The sequence below is a fragment of the Coturnix japonica genome, chromosome 15 (assembly GCF_054131305.1).
Source record: "Coturnix japonica strain WE chromosome 15, WE-NBRP24, whole genome shotgun sequence".
Lineage (NCBI taxonomy): Eukaryota > Metazoa > Chordata > Aves > Galliformes > Phasianidae > Coturnix > Coturnix japonica.
The window spans coordinates 13235994-13246930 of NC_140677.1; the positions used below are offsets into that span (position 1 = coordinate 13235994).

General features: G+C 43.4%; 1 long non-coding RNA gene across 1 annotated transcript; it reads right to left on the minus strand.

Moving 5' to 3' along the window:
- Nucleotides 1-2207: 2207 nt before the first annotated feature.
- LOC146758371 (uncharacterized) lies at nt 2208-10355 on the minus strand. The gene is made up of 3 exons (XR_014934662.1): nt 10108-10355; nt 3546-3728; nt 2208-2295 (listed from the first exon to the last, which is right to left on the minus strand). It is a non-coding gene; the product is annotated as an uncharacterized LOC146758371 (long non-coding RNA).
- Nucleotides 10356-10937: the final 582 nt, after the last annotated feature.

Here is a 10937-nt window from a genome sequence, read left to right on the forward strand (position 1 = left end):
GGTTGAGGGCAGGAAAAAACCCCAATAGGATAAAAAGTGCTTCATCACAGTCTTCCTGCTGTGCTCAGGGGGGAAAATCCCAGGACAAAATTTTAGGAGCCACAGACAACAATGACAGTTTAATGACTAAATTCTATGATTTGATAATCTATCTTGCATGAAGAACTTACTGTGATGGACCCACTGAATTTCTGGCACTCCCTGCCCCAGGAGAGAACCCCAGTTTTAGTTCCCATTGATCAGAGTACTGCCTATGGTTTGAAATGAACCACTGCCTGTCTCCTGCCATCCCCTCTTCTCTTCGCCTTCCAACGCAATCCTCAACATCACAGCATCCTTCACACCAGCCTGGTGCAGACCCACAGAAGTGGTTAAAGGCTCAAGGCAGGCAGCAAGAGAGCATCACGTTAAACCTCTGTTAATGCTTTTAATAGTTAAACATCCACCTTTGTATAAAATGCTCTTTTTCACCGCGGAAACACCACTGTTGAGGATCTCAACGGTACTGCTAGATAAACTTGTCAAACCCAGGTAATATTTTATGAGTGATTTAAGCACCTTTTCCAGTTGTTAAACAAAGGCTTCTCTTACAGCTTGGCAAGTGCAACGCTACTTAGTGCCTAGGTGATGTAAAAAAACACGTTGTTATTTTATGAGCAGAATGAGATGACGCTATCACGCTTTCCTTCCCACTCTGGCAAGCTTGCTGCTGCCGTCTTGCTGGCAGGCACTTTGCCCTGATGTTATCAGCAGCATTCGGCGTGTCGGGGCGGCTCTGATTGCCTGGCGTGCCGTGTCCCCTTCCCACACGGTGAGAAATAATCCCCTTTTTGCATGCCACGAGCTAGGAGATGTTGTCAGTCCTGCACCGACAGCCCAACCAGATATTTTGACAGGGAAATGTACATTTTCCCTCCATTATTTTGTCTAATACTTCTAATGTTTTGTCTGTTGTTTGCAGGTCAGTTAATCCGGAGCGTGGGCGATGTGGCAGGACATGAGCAGGCACGTGAAGGAAAGACAGGGGGGGAAATCTCGGTTCCCACAACCAAGAGGTAAAACCCACCCAGATTTCAGTGGAGCTCAGCTGTGACACCGGTTGTTCTGGGCCAGGTAGAAGATGACATCTCCCACCCGCTCTCCATCCCTGGTGGGGCAGGGCACTTCCACCTGCAGGACTGCAGCTCATAGAGGCGTTACTGGTCTGAGCCAGGAACTTGTTAATCCTCTGCAGGTTTTAATAATCGCCAGGCGTTAGTTAATACACTACGTTATAAAAGTCTTATTAAACCTAAATTAAATACAGATTGGGAACTGAAACATGCCATAGAAATTTATGGGGGGGATCTCAGCAGAGAATAAGGTTTTCAGACTTTGCTGCGAGAGCTACAGAATATCAGTTTCTGAATCAGTATAAATTACTGCGTGCCAGCTGCCAGTTACTAGCAAACATGTCTGTAGAAGCATGTCTTATATCCCCATGGATCACCAGAACTTAATTCGACAACAGGAATTTCCAGGTCTGTAAAGAGCAAATGAATGATTTCCATGTCTGCACAGAATGATGCCAGCTGAAGCAGCCAGGTGCAGCTTTCACCTTCTCCATGCTCGCCAAGCTCAGGATTTGCAGAAATAGATGGAACAACTCAGGATTCCTGATCTATGTGAGAAGCCATGCGCTTCTCAAAGGCCGTGAACGTGAGGGCTGATGAAGCTCATTTGGATCATCAACATTTGTCTCCAGCATGTCAGGACAGCTCATGTCCTACATGGGTCGTATTCCTGCCCTGCACAGCTGCTGAGGGCATCCTGGGGGGTCTACAGGGAAGAGCGGCTCTGTGTGGACTGTGCTTTCTGCAGAACCAATTAGTGCTGATGACTTCCTATCACTTACAAGACTGATACGCCTATGATTTCTCTCTCCAGCCCTGCACTTGATTAAAGGACACTCCACATCCAGAGCAATGTTGTTATACAGAATGCCTGTGTTATCAAATAATAAACTAACTGTCACAATATTGGCTCAAGGCTTAGGAGTTTTCTTGCATAGGAAGATTAAGACCATTACAGTTCAAATAAGTACCATTTTTGACTAATTGTTTGCAGATACAGCATAGAACCAATGACTTGCCTTGGGAAAAGTAGTGTGATTTTTGATGCAGGTATCTGGCTGAAACACAGCTAAAAAATAGATGCTAAGAACTTACTTGAATTTGGACTTTTGCATTCATGTGAATGGAAACTGCACTTAAAGAACAGAAGAGCTGTCCCAGCACGCTGGTCTCCCCCTTCAATCTGAAAATAAAAGAGAAATTACTAAGTTTGATTTGGACACCTGGCCTTAGGTTTTCCTAAAACCACAAGAGCAGCTGTGCAGACCCAGCAGGTAGCACCAAGTCATCCCCCTCCTGCACCATGCTAACATTCCCTCTGCAGGTCACCTAGAGGCACCCAATGCTTTTTCTAACAATTGGCACATGGCCTTTGCTGTACTTGAAAGTCACCAAGACTACCATACCTACACCTATACCTCAGAGGCTCCTGTACCACATATCCATCAGGAACATCTCCTTCGCACTGCTCATCAAACAAAGGGAAATGAACATGGTGCCCCACCTGAGACCAGTGAGGATATGGGTTAGGCAGATCTCTGAGCATAGAGGTGGTTGCTGCTTCCCACCCTACCAGACACTTTGGGCCAGAGCTCTTTGGCATGGTGCAACGTGCTGCTGCCCTGTTCCCAGCGCACGGAGCAGAAGGCACACAGGCAGCCAGAGCATGGTTCACGCCTTCCGCTGAGTCAGGGGCTCAATATGTGACCTTCTGTCTCTTGGTCTTCTGTCAAAACCAAAGCTGGGTTAGAAACTAGGAATGCACTGGGAACCAGATGCTCTACTGGAGTCAAACCTTTCTGGGTAAATACATTGCAAAGAGCACAAATCATATAATTTCAAACTTTGGGAATCTGTATATATTTAAATATACACAAAATTTGGCTCTTTCTCGACAATAGATTCATACTCCAGAAGAAAAGAAATCCAGCAGACTGAAATTAATAATGCATTAGAACAAACACAAGTGCATTGTTTCCCATTTAAGGAACTGACTGGATATAAATAAACCCTTAGTCACATTCTGTGATTTAAATAACAGAGTCACTCTTACCCAGAGTAACAATTGCACCTTTCAGAAATATAACAGATAAAAATTACAATTCAGAAGAGGAATGAGTCCTAAACTCATTGGTTTCTTGCAAGCAGAGAGCTGGAATGTGACAGTTCGGAGCTCTGCCCTGAACGTCCCCAGGACTTTAGAGGAATGCTGAATTGGATGAGAGAAATACACGCTAAGGCTGTTTTTGCCTACAGGTCTCGTTTCCCCCACACAGCCACATCCCCTTGCCTACACTTACTCTGGCATTGCATCTCACTGATGCCCAGTTCTCCTCCTGCCAAGCAGCATGCAGGACAAGGAAGCATGGATGCAACCATTTGCCCAAGAAAACTGTCCGAAATCAGAAAAGATGAATGTGGATCAGAGCTCACCTAAACAATGTGTTCACATTGGTATGGGATCCGTAACACAGGGGCCAGAAGCAGAAGACCTTTGCGCTTGTTGGGTTCCAGCCTGAAAGCAGAGCATCTTGTGGCATCCAAGTCCATTGGACAGCAGATGAAGTAATGAACGTTTACACGTGTCCAACACCTCAGCAAAACACCAGAGAGAACCTGGGTAACGCAAGGAAAGAGTTCCATTTAATAACCAGCTGTACAGTTCCAAAAGTGTACACAGTGCTTCATATCCAAATGCAATAAGACTTTTTTTTCCTGACAATTTCACGGTGGGAAAGTGTGGTTGCAAGGTTGTTTACCAGCCACTCCTTTTTATTCTATTTACGAAGCCAAGGTTCTTTTACTGCAAAACTCACTGCAACACACACAGCGTTTGAGGTGAAGAAAAAAGCACAGATCATAAAATAGTCGTCCTTGCTTATACAATCAGTTTGTGAAAACAGCCGCCTCATTTTAAACAAACAGAATTTTATTAGCAGCCCAGCAAATTGCGGTTATTTCTCACATAACTTTGTTCCATGTCAAGCACTGATTTCCTTTTTATGTAAATGAAAGCCTATAAAATGATGCAATTACCCTCCCCACACACATTAGTTTAAATGCCGAGGCGCTACACAAGTCATTTATCTTTGGTGCTTTCTGTTAGGCTGCAAGTCAGCTCTGAGGTTTATATTTTGTTTAAAAGTTCTTGGCTAATTGATCGCTTTAGAGATGCTTTAAACACAGGTAAAACACCGACAAAGACTTTTAAAGTAAGCTTTCTTAATGGATGAATTGCAACTATCCATCATCCTGCTTGCTACTTCCCTACCGCCATCCCATTAAACCTAATAAGTTCTATTAAAGCTGTTAACATGTGGCATCTGTTAATGGAAAGTGTATAATGCATAAGGCATGAAGGGGACCCGAGGGCTCCTAGAAGTAAAGTTTGGAGCAGAAAGACAAATCCCAACCATTCACAATGTGAGTGGAGCTGCAGGTCAGTGTTTCAGGCCTTTCTTGGAGCCCATTCCCATTTAAAGCCCTGCACAGGGCAGCTGGGCTGAGCTCAGCAGCAAGGGGCACATGTTGTATTTCAGCTGCTGCAGTGGATGAAACGTAGAATTTGGAGGGAAAATAAATACATTCATTTTTGGCTTGAGAAAACAGCGTGACAAGCCTGGATCTCTTTTGGAGAACCTGTGCTCTGTATGACTGAGATTAAATCTGATCGTTCCTGAAGGAACGCAGAAATCCCCAAACCTGGATAGCAAGGGCTGTAATGTCCGCTGTTAGCTGATTACTGACATCTTGAAAGCATTGCCACAGCAGGCCTTCCTGCAAACGGCTGTCATGTGGATGCTCTTGGATGGAGAGCATGCATCGCAGTGAGCGGGTGCCGGGAAGCCTCAAGGACCTGTGTGCCATCAAAAGCTTTGAACTGCTCGGAGCTTTGGGGCTGCTCTGCTTGTTACTAGGGGGACTATCACAACGTATTACAATGACCAAAGCCAGCCCATGTAGTAACAGCTGCGAGCGTAATCCAAAAATTAGCTCATTAATTCACAGGAAAGTATTTTCTACTCAGCTTTCATTACAAAAAATGTGTCTGCTTGTTAGTGAAACCTAGAGCTTTTACTGGAACCTTTAAAACATTAGCAATGCACATGTGCCTTTCTGTGCATAGTGGGAGATTTATAAAGTTTATGCTCTAATCTCTGTTTACAAGCAGAAATATGATGAACATAAATAATCTCAAATAAGATTTCAAGCTACAAATCCATTTCACTCTTTTTCAATGTCATTGTGTTATTTCAAACCTGCGATTAATTCTTTTCTTTGTTGCCCTGTTTGTTTCTAAAATCTATTTCACTCCACTTGACCTTTGCGTTTCTTGGAAAAAGCAGTCAAAATTGGAAAAATCTCTAGATGTTATCTGACAGTGCTTACTTCCCATACAGTGTGCTCAAGGAGTGGGCTGTAGCCTTGGAGTCCCAGAGAGAAGGTAGAAGGCAGTGCTGGCTTCATCCCCATCCACTCTGCATGGCAGAGTTTGGGTCCCAGCTGCCAACAGGACCTGACTTTTAAATAAATACTCCTTATTTATTTCCAATTACCGAGTGTTCTTGAGATTGGGAAGACTTATTTGCATAAACATAGAAAAAGATAAAATTTGCCATGACAGCTATTAAGCCAAACAAAAAACCCCTCAAAAGTTAGGAATCTCTTGTTTAATTATACACAACAAGTATTTTCTCTACTTTATTACTGTTAATACAAGTTAAAAGTAAACAGTGTCTGGCTGGCAAAGGCTGGGGAGAAATGCTTTCAGATGATGCATTACCAACTCCTGCAGAAAACTTACTATGCTATTGCTGAAGTGCAATGTTTCATATCACAGGAACAGAGCCAGTGAGCAACAGGCACAAAACCAGCAGACGCAAAAGCCCCAACACACCGCACACAGTGCATCCAGCCTGCCCTGGGCACCCAGCAGCCCTACACACAGCTCTGAGGGACCGCTTCTGGGCTACAACCATGCACAGCTGCTGCTGCTGCAGCCTCATATCTCTCAGAATAGAAACTAGCTGTAGGGGTTCTTCATTGATCAATAACCTTGGACACGCCTCTAGCAAAACCTACACAGGCTGCTCATTAGGCAGGACAAGCTTGAATTAATGCCACAGCCTGATGAGAAGCCAGATGCCCAGGGTACCTACAAGAAGAGCAGATCTGCCCTGAGACACTAAACACAGCTACATGGACACATGGTGAGCAGAGACCAATCTGGTAAGGCCATGACAGTGAGGCTGTGGAATGGCCCCTAGGAGATCCTGTTTTCTGCGCCAGGTCAAGCCCTTACAACAGTTAAACTGAACTGAGCAAAAAATCCCAGCTGCCAGAGCATTTCAGAGAGCTTTACATTCTTCTTTGTAAAAGGGATGAGTATTACAAGCAGACAAGCTGGTTACTGCAGTAGGATAACTGTGGACACTCACCCTCCTCCTCTCCAATTTTGGAGCTGGGCTGTGCTGAGGGATCTGTGTGCTGCTGGGCTGTACAACACCATTCTGTGCAGGCTTCTTTTTGTAAGCTGAAATGCTTGGGGAAAGTGGAACCCCTTCAGTACTTCGAGTTGCTGAGCACATGGGCCACGACCCAGGAAAGCACCGCAATGTGTGCCTAGCCCCGGTATCCGGCTCATCTCAACTCCCAGCCCCGACCACATGGACAATGCTAGAGTAGCATCATGGTTTTATAATTTTTGGTTATTGATATTCCACATCATAGCAACATATAGTGCAGAGTTAGAGAGTTAATGAGGAGCTACGAGATATGGATTAGTTGCTTGTGGTAGCAATGGTAATGGGAGGACAATTGGACTAGATGACCTTGTAGGTTTTTTCCTACATTGTGATACTATGATTCTATGAATGCTCCATAGAGCAAAGTGGCAAACTTAATTAAGGCCCAACACATTTTGAGCATTAAGAAAGAAAAAACAATGGCATGCCATCCCTTGAAAAGCAGTTTTACAAGAGAAAGCATTTAACTCCCAGTGCTCTACGTGATGTTACGATGTGGAATACCAATAACCAAAAATCATAAAACCCTGACAAGTGGGCATGGTAGAGCCACGGGTACAGAACTGGGTCCAGGGCCCTAAGCAGGAAACAAATGTCATTGCAGCCCACTGAAGACGTGCTGCTCAATGACTGTATTACAGCAATCTGATCCCTGCCTCAGTAAGAGCCGTGCTCCACAAATCTGGCACTCATGACATACGGGCAACTTCAGAACATTCTGTGAGATTCACGTTTCTCTTAGGAAGGTTTGTCTGATTTCAGTAGAGAATATATGACTTAAAATTGCTGTGCTGAGTTTGAGACCTCTACTGTCAGCTAAAGATTTGCTGAGATGTTCTTGCAGAGGTAGCAGCCAACTATATTGGATCCAGAACAGGGCAACAGCAGTTATTGAGAACCTTTGTATGTAGTCCAGATACACAGACTCAGTGTGCTGGCTTTTTCTGTGCTAGGGAGAGTAAAAAGTTCAGCTCCGGCAACAACAACAACAACAAATAATTCAAGGAAAATAAATGAAAGAAAGCAAGCTGGCAATATTTACATTTAGCAGCCTGTAGCATTTTTGGTTTTCAAAAGACTGAGTCCGAGATCATTAAAACTTTGGTGGCCTTTCAGTTTTTAAATTGCAAATAAAGGATAACAAAACGGAGAGAGTGAGGTCTTTCTGCAGCACATGTGGCATGAGAAGCCCGTGCTGTCACAGCTTGACAGGTGTGTGCTTGTGCACTGCTAGGGCTGCTGCTGCGCGGAGTTACTCATGAAACCTGAGAGTGTTTGTAAACAGTCTGTACTTTCTCAAAAGTGCCCTGGAGATTTGTTACAGGAAGTCAAATTGCTCAAATCTACCTAATTTGGCACGATACGTTGAAAGCATGCTTGAGTGATCATAATTGCACTGGGACTGACTTCATTTAGCAATCTCTAAGCATACCTTTCCAATAACAACTGCAGGCGATATAAATTCAATCTCTTGTTTGTCTCTGAAAGTGATTAGCCTAAAAAATTTGGAATTTAAACACTCATAATTGCAAAGTGTTATTTATATTCAAGTTTGATTTATTAAATAAAAAACTCTTTTTTCTCTTTTTTTTTTTTTTCGCCCCCAAGGAATGACTTGAGCTGTTTTGGAAAGGGAAAGGGACAGCAAACTGAAAGGAAAGGAAAAGCGTAGTTCTCATTGGTGGCTGTGCTGCTCTAACAAGGACGCTTTTCCCTTATTATATAAAAAACATTACAACAAGAGTAAGAGTTTGTTTCAAATGTGGCCTCTTTGCTATGAAAAAACCTACAGCTCTCTGAGATGAATACAGCTTTTAGTTATGTCTAAGTAGAAATGCTTGCAAAGACACACCAATTCAACAGCGCTGTAAAACTGAAGACAGAATATGCTACTTTAAATGGTAAGCATGGCAAGCTGTAATTGAGTACAATGAACAAGGCTGGATGAAAGGTATTTCTTTGGTGTGTCCATTCAACTTTTAAAAACCAATGAATCAAATACACGTTTGCATCCCTCTTATACTGACATTCTCCAGAAACTTTTGGGGTAAAACCTGACCCAGGATGGGCAACCCTCCTTCATAAATACAGGCAAATACCCATGAGGCAGGATGCTAATTTAAACAAGCCATGTAAAATTAGTGCATGTCTTCCATATGAACTCCAAATATCTGAATTCCAATTAAAGAAAAACGTAGTGAATGCTTTCTAAATCGTACTGACAAATTAGGTGAAAGAAATTAAATGGAGAGGGATTTCAAAGAGCAAATATGTCGGAAAGAGCAATTCCAAAAATGCGGGGAAACACACAGAGTCCATTAGAAAATAATGTCTGCTGAGCATGTCCTGCTTAGCCCTAATCACAAGCAGACCCATGTAGAGTTTCCTTGCTGTAGTTAAAAAGAAGAAAGGAGAGACCAAGCAAGGCAGTAAAATCCTCCCCAAGGGTTAGCCCTGTGCCCCAGCCATTCACTGTCAGGAAGGACTGCATTCTCCTCACAAAATCCAGCCCTGAACAAGTCTCTGTACCACACTAACTTTTTCATGTCTTCTTCCATAAGCCTCTTTCTCCTTTGCCACCATCCCAACCTGTATTGCCATTCAAAATCTACGCCCACGGTCGGGCACAATGTCATGCTTGATATCAGTTGCCCTAAATCAGCAGCCCCAACAGATATAACATTCAGCTAAGCCAGGACCACCAGCCAAGCTCCCATGTTCCATCAGGCAGGAACACATCTCACCTGGCAGTACTGCTCTGCCTGCTGCTGCCCTGGCAGATGCTGGTACCCACAGCACACACTTGTGCTCTGCTAGCATGGAGGTGGTGGCATGTGCTGAAAAGCAAGTTATATCATCCAGCTGTGGGGTCCTGCAAGGTGCCAGCAGGTGTGTGGGGGGAGTGGGTCACTCCCTGGTGCTGGAAGGGACGGGGAATTTCTCAGACCCTCCCAATTTTACATAAAGTTTACTTTGTTTCTAAAATAGCATTAACCAAAGCAACCCTAAAATAAAGCCAACCCTCAAGATGAGTCTGATTTATAAAAGGTTCTTCTCAAGCGAGGTGGGACTTTCGCTTACCTAAGCAAATAATTCAGTGCTATAATTTAGCCCATTTCTCCTTCAGCAATACTACCTCTGAGACATTTGTTTTTAAACCAAACACATTATTTATTTGATGGGAGGGAAGAGAACAGAAAGAACGACACAACCTAAACATCCATCATTGTTGTTTGTGCTCCTTGAAGGACATTGTTGAATTATTGCTATAAACATCCCACATTTGGCTAAATGTTGTTGATATAAACAAGAATTTTTCCTCATTAAGGTAATTTGGTGCAGTCTGTGAAACTGATTTATCAAGAGAATTAATTAAAGGCAGATATGATTTGTAGCTCTTTGTACTTGTAGATGTTTCAGCATAAACATTCCCATTAAAATTAAATTACAGCTAATCTGATCCTACTTACCACAGTTCTAAGTGCACTCCACATGTGCAAACATGACTCTGTATTCCCATTTGGAGTAGTGCAGCACAGAGACCCAAGCTCACAGTGGTCAGGATGCACAGGTGCAAGAAGGGCTTTCTGGATCCGTGGTGCACTGGATGGCAGCCTCGGTGGGCCTGGTGGCAATGGGTTGATGGTTGGACTAGATGATCTTAGAGGTCTTTCCAACTTTAAATGATACCAGGATTCTCATCTGAAGGTCTGCATATCTGGGGAAGGACAGAGGAAAATCTTGCTTTCTCTTTCAGCTTTTACATTCTACATGAGGTATGGATTTAATAGGACTTTCTTGAGCTTACCTGCCAGCAATACAGAATATTGTTTGACAAAGAAAGAAAAGACTTTTAATCTTGACAGAGAAAGAAATCAGGCACGAAAAGGCATAGGGAAGAGCAGCAATCCAGCTTAGGTCAAGGAGTAAGCATACCTCATGTCATACCTCACAACTCTTGGAGATTAAAGCACTCACTGTGGACAACACAGAAGAAATTACGTGAATTTGTCCACTGTTAAAGGAAACAGACACTTTATGATTTAGGAGAAGCCACCTTTCTTCACCCAATCTTGGTGATCAATCCTCCAAGATGCTGAGCACCTTCAAGTCACCGTTAATTGATTCTGTTAATTACAGCGTTCAAGAACTCACAACCCAAGTGCATCACAGAGCCAGATGTAGCTCATATTTACAAAGAGGGCCTTCAGGAAGTCTAGATTAGTCCCAGGATGACTTGAAAGGAAAGATAAGGAAGCTTAAGGGGACTCTTCCTCTCCTGAAGCAGACAAATGAATTA